Consider the following 11,465-nt stretch of genomic DNA (forward strand, 5'->3'; position numbering starts at 1 on the left):
TACAGGTGCATCACAGTGGCTGTTGAACGAGCGGTGATAATGCACCGTCGCCCTCAATATTCGGCAGCAGTGCAGGTCCACGGTGCAGCACCTCCAGCAGATGTCACGTAGTGGTGACGCCAGTCGAAGCAGTGAGGAAGACAGCCAAAAGATTTTCTAAAAGAAAGCAGTTTAATAAGCTGACCTGCGGCAAGAATGGACTGATTGACTTGGCGGCGGCGAAAGCAACAAGCGTGCGTGTGAGCCGCCGCGGTGGCTGAGTGGTTAGGGCACTCGGCTGCTGGCCCGAAAGACGAGGGTACGATCCCGGCCGCGGCGGTCAAATTTCGATGCAGGCTAAATTCTAGAGGACCGTGTACTGTGCGATGTCACTGCACGTTAAAGAAGCCCCGGTGGTCGAAATTTCAGGTGACCTTCATTATGGCGTCCCTCATAGCCTGAGTCGCTTTGGGACGTTCAACCCCCATAAACCAAACCAAACCAGCAACAAGCGTGCTTCGTGGTTGTCGAACAGAAACCCTGCCGCTCTCGGCCATGCTAAATTTAAAGCTTATAGCGAACTTTCGAGATTAAGCGTGCAAAGTTACCAGAACATTCTAGAACAAGGTAGAATCGGGTCCGCCTGGATGCGATCAATCGAGATAAATCTGGTCGCGTCTTGCATCCACAAACAAAGTAATAAAGCGGCCTGGCGGCAGCTTTTAAAAATGAACAAACAAACACTACAAATATTCATGGCAATATGAACTCAAATCAAGTGACCTTTTCGATGCTTCAAACCTATGCGCCCACAGTCATTGTCTTGCCCTACACCAGGAGCGTTAGTTGTGGTGAAGACTGCATCTTTATTGCTGTCTTTTCACGTGGGCCGCCCTTTGCGAACACCAGTACCGTGCACTTGTTCGGCATGTGGACGGTATTTTTTCAATCCGGCAGCTGGAGACCATACGCAAGGCAGCGGAGTCGATCGGCCCGCTCCTGGAAGCCGCTCCACGCACACACAGCCCTGTTCACATTGCTGTCCTGGTCTGCTGTGGGGTTTGCACTGAACAGAGAAAAAAGCGATAAAAGTTCTCACGTTACTCGGGACAATTAAAACAGCATCCTGCATCATCATCATTATCTCATCTTAAGCCTGACTACACCCACTGAAGGGCAAATGCCTCTCTGATGTCTCTACAATTATTCCTGTCTTTTACCAGCTGCGCCCACCCTATTCATGCAAACTTCTTAATCTCATCCGCCCACCTAATCTTGTGCCACCCCAGCGGTTATCTTGCATTCGCAATCACATGCCCAGCCCTGCATCCTGCATACTTCTTCACATAAAATTATCAGAAAAAATGTCATTACCGAAAAACGTGCCTCCCAATATTTTGAAAAAGTCATCTTGTCATCGCTATCTTCCCTGAGTGGTCGTGTTGATCGTTATAATACGGACGGATCCAGTGCGGCGGAGATAAAGTATACATCGCGGAAAACAAAGGAGGAAATTCAAAGCTTTACAATCTAGACATAAGGTAACGTCGGCTATCAAGGACAATGCAACCACAGATCTGCTGAAGGATGGAGCAGAACTGCTTGCCAAAATATCCGCTTCCTGCACGCAACGCTCCATTACCTTAAGGGTACTGCTGGAATGGAGCAGTGTTCAATATTTGATACGTTTATAAGAAAGGGGGTGTCATAGACTTGAAAATTTTTATCGCAGTTAGCTTACTGTCCTCTCTCGGAAGAGGTATCCAAAGATATATTGGCTAATAGAAGTATGTCACCCTGGAGATTGAATCGAAGAGATAAACCAGCTGGTTCTGAGAAGCTGTAATTGAGAGTTGCCAACATTTTTCACCACGTAGAATATTTTAGCAATACGCACATTTTATATAAAGCCTGGATTCAAAGTTCTAAAATATTTAGGGCCACAAGCGCTACATGCAACGCTTTTATCTGCGAGTAGTTCATGCCCTATTATGTTTTTCTTTTATTTGCCATCTTTCTAGTGCTTCATATTCTTTCGCTTATATGTGATATCCTTCGATACCTAAAAATGTTTGTTTCAATCGAAACCTGACTCTTTCCGGCGCTGTCTAAGCTATGCTGGCACCATAGTAGAGGCGGTAACAAAATTCTCAGTGCCCTTTTTTCATAGTACAATTCTTGTGTAAAAACAATAAAATAAGTATTAAAAAAACGTCACTAGTACTGGCAAAAGCTCTCCGTCGCTTCTCGACACGTGTTTGCAAGTAATGGTTGGAAAGTGAAGAGACGAGGACATTACCTGAAGAAAAGAATCATCGCAAGATGCCATTAAAAATCGCATTGCAATGCTAAGTACGACATGGGAGGAAGGCAAGGGTTTTACTTTGCACCTCAGCACCAAAAAAGAAATGCCTTTATTCAAATTTATGGGGCAGAAAGTACGCGCAGTTACCAGCCAACTTGATATATAGGCTCTAATATCTCTATACACGAATGTCTTTTGTCATGTTCTTGAACCCGCAATACGCTCGGGCCAAAACATGGCTCCCGTTTGTCAGTTGAACATCTTTCCGCTACCATGCTCGGCTTAAAAGTTTCAAGTTTTAGGCCTGAACGTGATCTATATTTTTATTTAGCATGAATTTGCACCATATTAAAAGAAATACTTATTTTTACTTGCAGCCAAAATGCACGTTTTGATATTATACCCCTTTTACCGTACAGCTACAATGACAACGAAACGCGGAAAGCGCATGTCGGCAAACAAAATATTTTACCCTTCTACTTTTGGTTGCAGAAGGCTACTAGCCAGGCTCTTGCTACTGGGTAACTGGTTGTAACGTAATATGTTGCAGCAAAGTACAAAGTCGAAGCATATGCGTGTTGCCGTTTCAGTCCTGCCTCACTACTCATTTTTTAGGCTGCATGGAGGGGTAGGTACCCGAAGAGCAGATATCCTTTAGCTGTTCTCTAAAGCAACGCTTAAAGTTGGGCTTCTTTATAATAGTTCATGACGGGAACTGCAGCGCAAAAATGGTGACAGGCTTTAGTCGCGCGTGCCTTTCTACATGTCTCTTTTTTTTGCGCAACACTATCCATCGTGGTGCGCAAGGTTTTGACGGCATATAATATACTTGGGGAGTTGCAGAATGCGTTGTAGGTGTCATTCTGTCGTAATCTAATTGCTAGAAGATGTTGTGAATAAATTAGAATATGTTCTAGATGGCGTCAGTAATTAGCCGTGTATTGCGTGTCCGCAGAATACGTCCCAGGAGGCGAACATCAGAGAAGTACACGAAAATATAACGCCGGATTGCCGAAAGGCACAGCATCTCATCAATTCTTCACTCACAAGCCGACAGGCATGCTCAAAGGGTCTGCGCACACGGTTCTATGAAACTTGAGATAAGTCAATTACTCGAACTTGGGGTTCTGGGTTTCTACTCGTACAAAGAAGTCATTAGTGGCAGGAAGCTCACCGTTCGCGGGCGATCACGGCGTAACATTTTTGTGACACTCACAAACTCTTCTCATCATTTACCTGCCAAAAATACTGACCAATATTATTCAATATTACTCGGGGCAGTTCCAGTGCCTCCCACAAGTTATAGAATCAAGGCGATCCGGAAATTTTCAAAAAAAGCATTCCTGCTGTTGCGTGACCACTGTGTCACACTGCTTAAATACAGACTGCAGTTGAATCATGGCTCACTAATCAAGATTGTAAAAAATTTTCAAGTTACAAAAAACTCCAAGTCGGCTTAATAAATACGGTTGATTTTGGCACCTTAAGCCTAACCATTGTTTTCTGTCAAGCAGGTGCGCTTTAAGGGCAGGCATTTCCAAGTGATGATATTGTCATGGATGCAATGTTTGAATAGCTGGAGTTCCACGAGCCGCAATTTTTGCCAATGGGTCGAAGAAATTGTGCCATGGATCCAAAAAGTGCTTTTAACTTTTGGGAGATAATGCGGAATTCGCACAAAATATCTGGCCGATGTCATATCTATTTCCGTGCCAGCCAACAAATTTTCTAGCCAGCTCAAGCACAGAAGTTGCGGAAATTCAGCAACCAAGAAACTTCCGGTGGTGAGGTTCTGCAAAAATTCTGCTGCACACTCCGCGCAAGCTGTTGTTCTCTACGAGCCTAAACATATTTAGGAACTCTACCTAATGAAATATATGCAATGTAATGGCTTAGCAATTGGGTGCGCAAAACAAGGTCAGGTCAGTGGTGTGCTGGATGATATTAAGACTAAAAATTTATTTATACACAACTACAATGAGATTAAGTTAATGGGATAAACAACATGGTGCCTCACCAACCTTTAAACTCGTGCACACATCTGAAACCAGGGCTTGAAACGCTACTGACATTTCTTGCAGACTGTCAGGTACATTATAATAGTCCACAACTTTAGTCTACGATTAAGCCTGCTTGGCTTGGCAGAACACATACGATGAAAACCATTCATGCCGTAGAAAAAAGATAAAGAACAGACTGCAAGTATTACCCTCTCACTGTGTAGAAGGAATTATATACTATATTTTATATAAGTTACCTTGCGTACTAAATAAGCAGATGAAGATCAATACACATGTTTATGACCCGCCGCGGTGGCTCAGTAGTTACGGCGCTCGGCTGCTGACCCGAAAAACGCGGGTTCGTTCCCGGCCGCGGCGACGGAATTTCTATGAAGGCGAAATTCTAGAGGCCCGTGTACTGTGCGATGTCAGTGCACGTAAAAGAATCCAAGGGAGTCGAAATTTCTGGAGCCCTTTACTACGGCGTCCCTCATAGCCTGACTCGCTTTGGGACGCTAAACCCCCATAAACCATAAACCAAATACACATGTTTATGCAAGAACCAATAATAACTACCAACTTGAACACAGATAAACTGCACTGCAATATATTTTTCGGCTATGTGATATGGTATACGCAAGCACTGCATACCATAAAGAAAAAATTAGGCCCCTGAGTTTTTACCAAAAACAGTTCTTCATTTAGGCTACGCCTTAACGCTATGACGTGACCGCGTTATGTCCTCTGAAGAAGTGACTGTCGGTCTATATCATTAGTCCTCTTACGATATTATACCAGATCTATAGAAAGTAATTAAGGTTGAGAAATTACTCAGCTCAATAAATAATTTACAGACTGTAAGAACAAGCAAGAGGCAGAGCCCACTGCCCTGGGGTACACGAGACCTGATGTCAAGAGAGGAAAAGAGCGAGTTGATTATTGACGTCAACGGAACCATACCTAAGCGACAGCCGATCCACGGAGAAAACTGAACTTTTCTAGAAGGTGTAGGCACCAATGGTGAGAAACCGGACGAATGCTTCGGAGAAGCCGAGGCTTAATGCGTGAGCGTGGAGGCTTGATTGAGTTGGTGAATATTTGACTTTTATACCAAGCTAACGGAGTTTCGCAGAAAAAAACACTTACCCAGCGAGGACAAAAAGGAGTTTGTCTTATCACGGAGCGAGGAGTGGTTCTGAAAATAGAAGACTGCAATAAGAGTGCTGGTAATATACCATTGACGCAAATTGGCTTTAAGCTTGCTTTAGAATAGTGCTGCAAATTCTCCCTCTCCATAACGCTGGCCTCATGAAAAGTACTATGTCGTGTAGCTAAACGCTTCACGTTATGGTTCTTACGGTCGTCTTCCATGTTCTGGGAGCGCCCAAGGCTGGCATCTGAAAAGAGGTGACCGTAATAAAAAATTAGAGAGCTCAGTTACTGCAAAGTTATGGCAGTTTCCTAATGTGGCTGTTTTCAACGAAGCGGTTGACTATCTGATAGAATCACTTCCAATTGACAGTGTTTTGTAGCGAGAGCTACATTACGGTAAAATTTCGAGCCTTCAGCGTGGCGGCGCCGCCACCCCGTGGCTGCGCTCCCACCCCGCGGCTGCGCTCCCACCCCGCGGCTGCGCTGCCACCCCGTGGCTGCGCCGCCGCCCCTTGGCTGCGCCGCCACAGCGCAGCCAGGGAGTTTCACTCGGCAAGCCGTAGCTATCGCGTCACTCCAGGTTTAACCAGAGCTAAACCACAGCCATTTTTTTTTATTTAAATATAAAAATGGCTGGTGTTGGAAATGACACGTCATTCAAAGAAGTTAACTATTATTTACCGTCCTTCTGCAGGCAGGGCTTGTAGGTTTTAATTAGGGCAGATAAATACGTTCTTCGCACTTAATCGCGGTTGGCGCTGTTCGAAACCACCCGGACCACACCCCGTTATCGCTCACGCTACCGAGCGCACGTCGTCCACGGCGGGCATTGCTCTGAGGGAAGAAAAGAACGACAGATTGGCTGACACAAACAGGCATCTCTTGCAAAAAAAAAACCTCCACATTCAGGTTTTATTTATAACTGCGGCTTCGCCGAATCTTTATTACGCAACAACCGTTTTGGCTGTGGAGAGGAAAGTACGGAACCTAAACACGCCTACCTACCGAAGTAGACGAATATATCCAAGATATTACTTTTTCTTTTAAAAATGGCACGTCGCCAATATTCAGTTGTGAGGCGTATTTCTAACGTGGCTGCCACAGATCGACGTTCATATTCAAGCAAAAAGCAGGTTACTGGTTACAACGACCCGCCGAGGTGGCTCAGTGGTAAGGGCGCTCGGCTACTGATCCGGAGTTCCCGGGTTCGAACCCGTCCGCGACAGCTGCGTGTTTATCCAGGCAAAATGCTAAGGCGCCCGTGTGCTGTGCGATGTCAGTGCACGTTAAAGATCTCCAGGTGGTCGAAATTATTCCAAAGCCCTCCACTACGGCGCCTCTTTCCTTCCTTTGCTTCTTTCACTCGCTCCTTTATCCCTTCCCTTACGGCGCGGTTCAGGTGTCCGCCGAGATGTGAGACAGATACTGCGCCGTTTCCTTCCTGAAAAACCAATTTTCATTTTCATTTGGTTACAACGAATTTGCTATGCGCACCTAATTCCCAGAAGCTTCCATAAAAGGCACCGACTGAACCAGCAACAGTTTGGAGATACCGCGTAGATAGCATCGCTCCGGGCACCCAGGCAGAGCGTCCTCAGCCCGAACTCTTTGCACAATGACGTAGTCAAGGAAGCTCCGCTCCACTAGCCTTCGGTTTGTTGTCAGGAGAAAGCTGTCGCCAGTTACAGTTCATTCACTTTTTTGTTAAGTGTAAACGTATGCTGTGCGCTTTAGCAAGAGCTGTTCAATAATTTACATGTTAGTGCTTCATGAGTGCCTTAAATTGACGACTGAATGAAAGTGGCGATTTTCTGTGGATAAATATAGTATTCGATATTGCAGTCTAAAAATATTTAACTAAGAGATAAACGAAGCGAAACTCATTAAGGGTTCGACCAGTTTTTTTCCTGTTTCACATTGTAATTCGCAGAACACCGTAGGGCATTTCACAGCACGATAACGTACTTCAGAGAAAAAGGCCATCCGAGGATTATATTGTAGGTTAACGCTAACACCTTTATCCGGTACTTAAATAAGAAAACGGGGAGAAAATAAAATGAGACACGGGAAGCTACAAAGTAGACAAGAATGAAATGCGGAAAACGATGTTAATATATATGAAGGGCAAAACATGTACTCGCGAACTCTTAGCATGAAACGTGAGGTTAGCGGGCAATTTCTTGGGAAAAAATAACAATAATTTCTGCTAAGGAAATAAGATTACATGTTCATGTAAACTAATGGTGATTCTTTTGGGTAAGAGATAGATAATAATTCCCTATTTCTGGGCTGTTATCTCTTCTATTGCGTGGCTGGTACTCAGGCAGTGGAAATGACTATATTTCTTACTTAAGAGGACATCGATGCGACTGCTGGTAATAGAAAATGAGTGTAGTAAGCAGGGACAAGATGCTATATAGCTCCTATGTAAACTGCACTTTTTTTTTAGCGCGCGCGAAACATCAGCTATCAAAGAGCTTGAATGACGAAGAATGCAGCTCACATCCCGTTTGAAAGGCTGAACTTTAGAAAGTTGGCACTTGCTTTCCGACATAAAATGTTTTTCCTCCCGCTCGTCGGCACATTTATTCGCACAAAGTCTGGCAACAACACCGAACATCACGCCGAACTTAAACTCGAACCCGAAGCCGAATGCAAAGAACACTCTCAGAGAGAGAGAGAGAGAAACCGCTTTCTTTGCACCCGTCAGAGAGTATGAGGGAAAGAAAGTCATCGGAATCCTCCCTTCATAGCCAGGAAGAACAAGCCCAAAACATTCCCAGAGAGGTATTTTTTCACTGGTTCTGAAATTTTCTGCGAAATAGTACCACGAAATAGAATAAGCGGAATTCTAACGGATACCAGCGTGAGCATGTCATCTCTGCCCCGATGTCTTTGCCACACTGAGCTACTGTCACACATTCTCATTAAGAATGGCAGTCTGTTGTGCTGATTTCGTAAAGCGTTGTCCTCTTTTCCTCTCAACTGATCTTTCTTCGTGTCAAAATCATCAGTCGGTATAGCGCCGCCCATCCTGTCGTGATATGGTGTGGGATGAATCAGAAGAATTTATGCAAGCATCGCCAATTCCCGCTTTGTGCAGGTGCCCAAGAAGGTGCGAAAGAGGCCTAACGCGTCCCTAATCCCGGAAAGCAGTGCATGGGCATTATAGGGCTCCAGGCAGCGAAAGAAGTGCCAGACACCGACACCAAGCTTAGTTCGGGGAGGAGCTCCACCTGGCGGTGAATACTCAACCTGCAAAACCAACCAAAGAAGCCTTTGCGCAGATTGCATGATTGCATGGCAGAACTGAAGCGGGTGAAGCAGTATCCTGCCCAGCAGTTATGCGCCTTACCAACAGCAGAGTGCAGCGACCACCTTTTATGATCAGTCTTAAAATGAGGAGCGCTGTTTCTTCAATGTCTTACGTGTTTACATCTAGACTCCGCGACGAGGCTACAGTATTTTAGATAACTCTGTTCTCCAGTGTCACGAAATATTTGCAATATCCGCCTTCTAATACCTTAAAGAAGGAATTGTTGCTAAATTCTACCTTGTGTATCATATTGTGGCAATTTTCGCACGCTTACTAACACTTGGCTAAACGATTACCGTGAGTTTATAAACTTTAAAATATTGTTTATACTTTCTTATCAGGACTCTTCTGCTTTGGTGTTATGAATATCTTGGCCTACTAGTGGACTGCTTGATTGAAATGATAAAGAGTAAAGCTTACCTCGAAGGAACAATCAAATTCGCAATAAGGCAGAAGACCAGAACTATTGCTATCATCTCAAGAGCATGGAGATTGTTGTGCAGTGCGGATTTTTGATAGAGAACCGAAACACCTGCTTCCTCTGGTGTTAGACTTGGCATAAGCAACCAAGAACCGGATACTACTTAATTCTTCTCCACTGTCAGTCATTTGCACATCTCTTTAACATCGCAACGGAACACTGCTTAGTAAAGTTATTTCAAGTTATTCATAAACAAAGCATTATTAGCCTCTATGCGCACATTTAGTTGTCACAATTTTTCTCCTGGTGTTTTGTGACCATTGCTCATGCTAGTTGCCCGCTATGAGATGCACACTCGAGGAAGGTGTGTCATGCAGATATGGCTTGGATGCATGAGATATGGTTCATCATTAGGCTTTACATCTACCACTGTCATTTAGCATGCTAACTCGTGTAGTACTTGAAACGTCGAACTGCATTATGCATAGGGCATCTTGATTTAATTCGAGAGGGCAATCTCTACTGGGCGCCGATTTTTTTCTCTGTAAAGGCATATGCTCATCAGATATTCCTCGCTGCCGTGGTGGCTGAGTGGTTAAGTTGCTCGCTGCTGATTCGAAAGACGCGGGTTCGATCTCGGCTGCGGCGGTCAAATTTCGATGAAGGCGAAATTATAGAGGCCCGTGTGCTGTGAAATGTCAGAGCCCGTTAAAGAACCCCAAGTGGTCGAAATTTACGGAGCCCTTCACTACGGCGTCCCTCATAGCCTGAGTCTCTTTGGGATGTTAAACCAAATAAATCAGATATTTGTTGTTCTAATTTTCACGCCACTTTATAGGTTGCTTTAAATGCCTGCACATGCCATTCGAGCATGCCATTTAAAAAACTTAGAGAAGATTTTCTATAATATTTTCTGGGCATGTGTGCACTGATAATCCGTACGCATAATTTGCTTCCTAGGAAAGCGTAGCACAGGTTCTATATGTGTGCTCTCATAGGAGCGATTATTTTCGCCTGGTTCATTTTGTCCCAATATTCACTTGATTTTTTAAATTAGTTTGTGTATCAAACCCGCGTCGAATTTCCGTTTGTCGCACTAGTTAAGCACTACTTAATGGGTGAAAACCATACCAAGACTATTGTTTGAAACATGAGTAACTCGTGTAGCCTCGTGTTAGTTCGGAGGAGCGTCGCTCCACCTGTAGTCAATGGTAGGAGGGCGTCGCGCCATCTGCCGCCGAATGGAGAGAGGGTTCGATGATGAAGAGCGAGAATCACGGTCGGGTGCACATGCAGATGCCAGAAAGACGAGGCGAAGAACGAACACATGCTTTCACACGTCTTCTCGCTAGAACTACGTTAAAACCCTACCACTTCCTTATAGGAGGCTTGAGTAAAAGGTACACATCTGCAGGTGGCGTCGTGCACCTGCGATAACCTTAACCGGCGACATTTGCACCACCAAGATAATGCGGAAAAGAGCACTTGAAGAAGAATTGTGGCTTCAAGTAACCCATAAGCGTTCCGTTGGGGCGCTTTGTTTTATCCTACGTCAGAACTATCTTCCAGGTTTCTATGCTATCCCAAGTATTAATGACGTAAACTTCTGGCGGATCGTTTTTGAAGTGTTCTTTCACTAAGATTAGCGCAGCAGGGTCAATGTACGCGTATTTGAAAGGTAGACAGCCTTACAGAGTTCGAGTTTGGGTTTTAGTGCGCTAACACTATTAGGCTCATTTTTCGATTTCTAGTAAGCGGACGAACAGTCGGAAGTAAAAAAAGATTAGCGCTAGTGACGTACCACCTGAGTAGGAGATAGCAACGCTGTGCTCTGCGGTTACGAACACGGCGATAACTAAAGTGCCGGGTGTGTTCTGAAAGCACGGCGCTGCGCCAGCCGCGCGGCGTGATTTTCGCCCGTCCGGTGGAGTCATTGTGCTAACGTTTTTTACTCGTCACTGTATGTACTACCAGCCGGAAAAGTAAATGCACCAGCGCTCAGGGCAGCGGAGCGGTTGTGGTGCCGCAGCGCTGAGCTGTCATCTTGGTTATCTCGCGCCCCTTAGTGATGCTCGCTTGCTGCCAGGGTGCCCAGAGTGAGAACAAACCTCGCAGTCGCTCTCGCGCAGGCTCTTGTCACGCTTGATAACTGTCTATTGTGCGTTTGGCTGCTCTGCTATTGACAGTCGCGACGAAGCGGCACTCTTATCGCCAGTGAATGCACTGTGCACCATGACGGAACGAGGCCCCATTTTGTTTTTGTTGTCTATTTCTATTGACCCCTTGTTAAAT

At 45.0% G+C, this 11,465-nt stretch overlaps 1 long non-coding RNA gene across 1 annotated transcript; it reads right to left on the reverse strand.

Annotated features, from left to right (window-relative positions):
• Positions 1-900: 900 nt before the first annotated feature.
• On the reverse strand, positions 901-9,295 carry LOC144110170 (uncharacterized). The gene is made up of 4 exons (XR_013309740.1): positions 9,173-9,295; positions 5,643-5,681; positions 5,431-5,479; positions 901-1,045 (listed from the first exon to the last, which is right to left on the reverse strand). It is a non-coding gene; the product is annotated as an uncharacterized LOC144110170 (long non-coding RNA).
• Between the last annotated feature and the right edge of the window lie 2,170 nt (positions 9,296-11,465).

The sequence above is a fragment of the Amblyomma americanum genome, chromosome 11 (genome assembly GCF_052857255.1).
Source record: "Amblyomma americanum isolate KBUSLIRL-KWMA chromosome 11, ASM5285725v1, whole genome shotgun sequence".
Classification (NCBI taxonomy): Eukaryota; Metazoa; Arthropoda; class Arachnida; order Ixodida; family Ixodidae; genus Amblyomma; species Amblyomma americanum.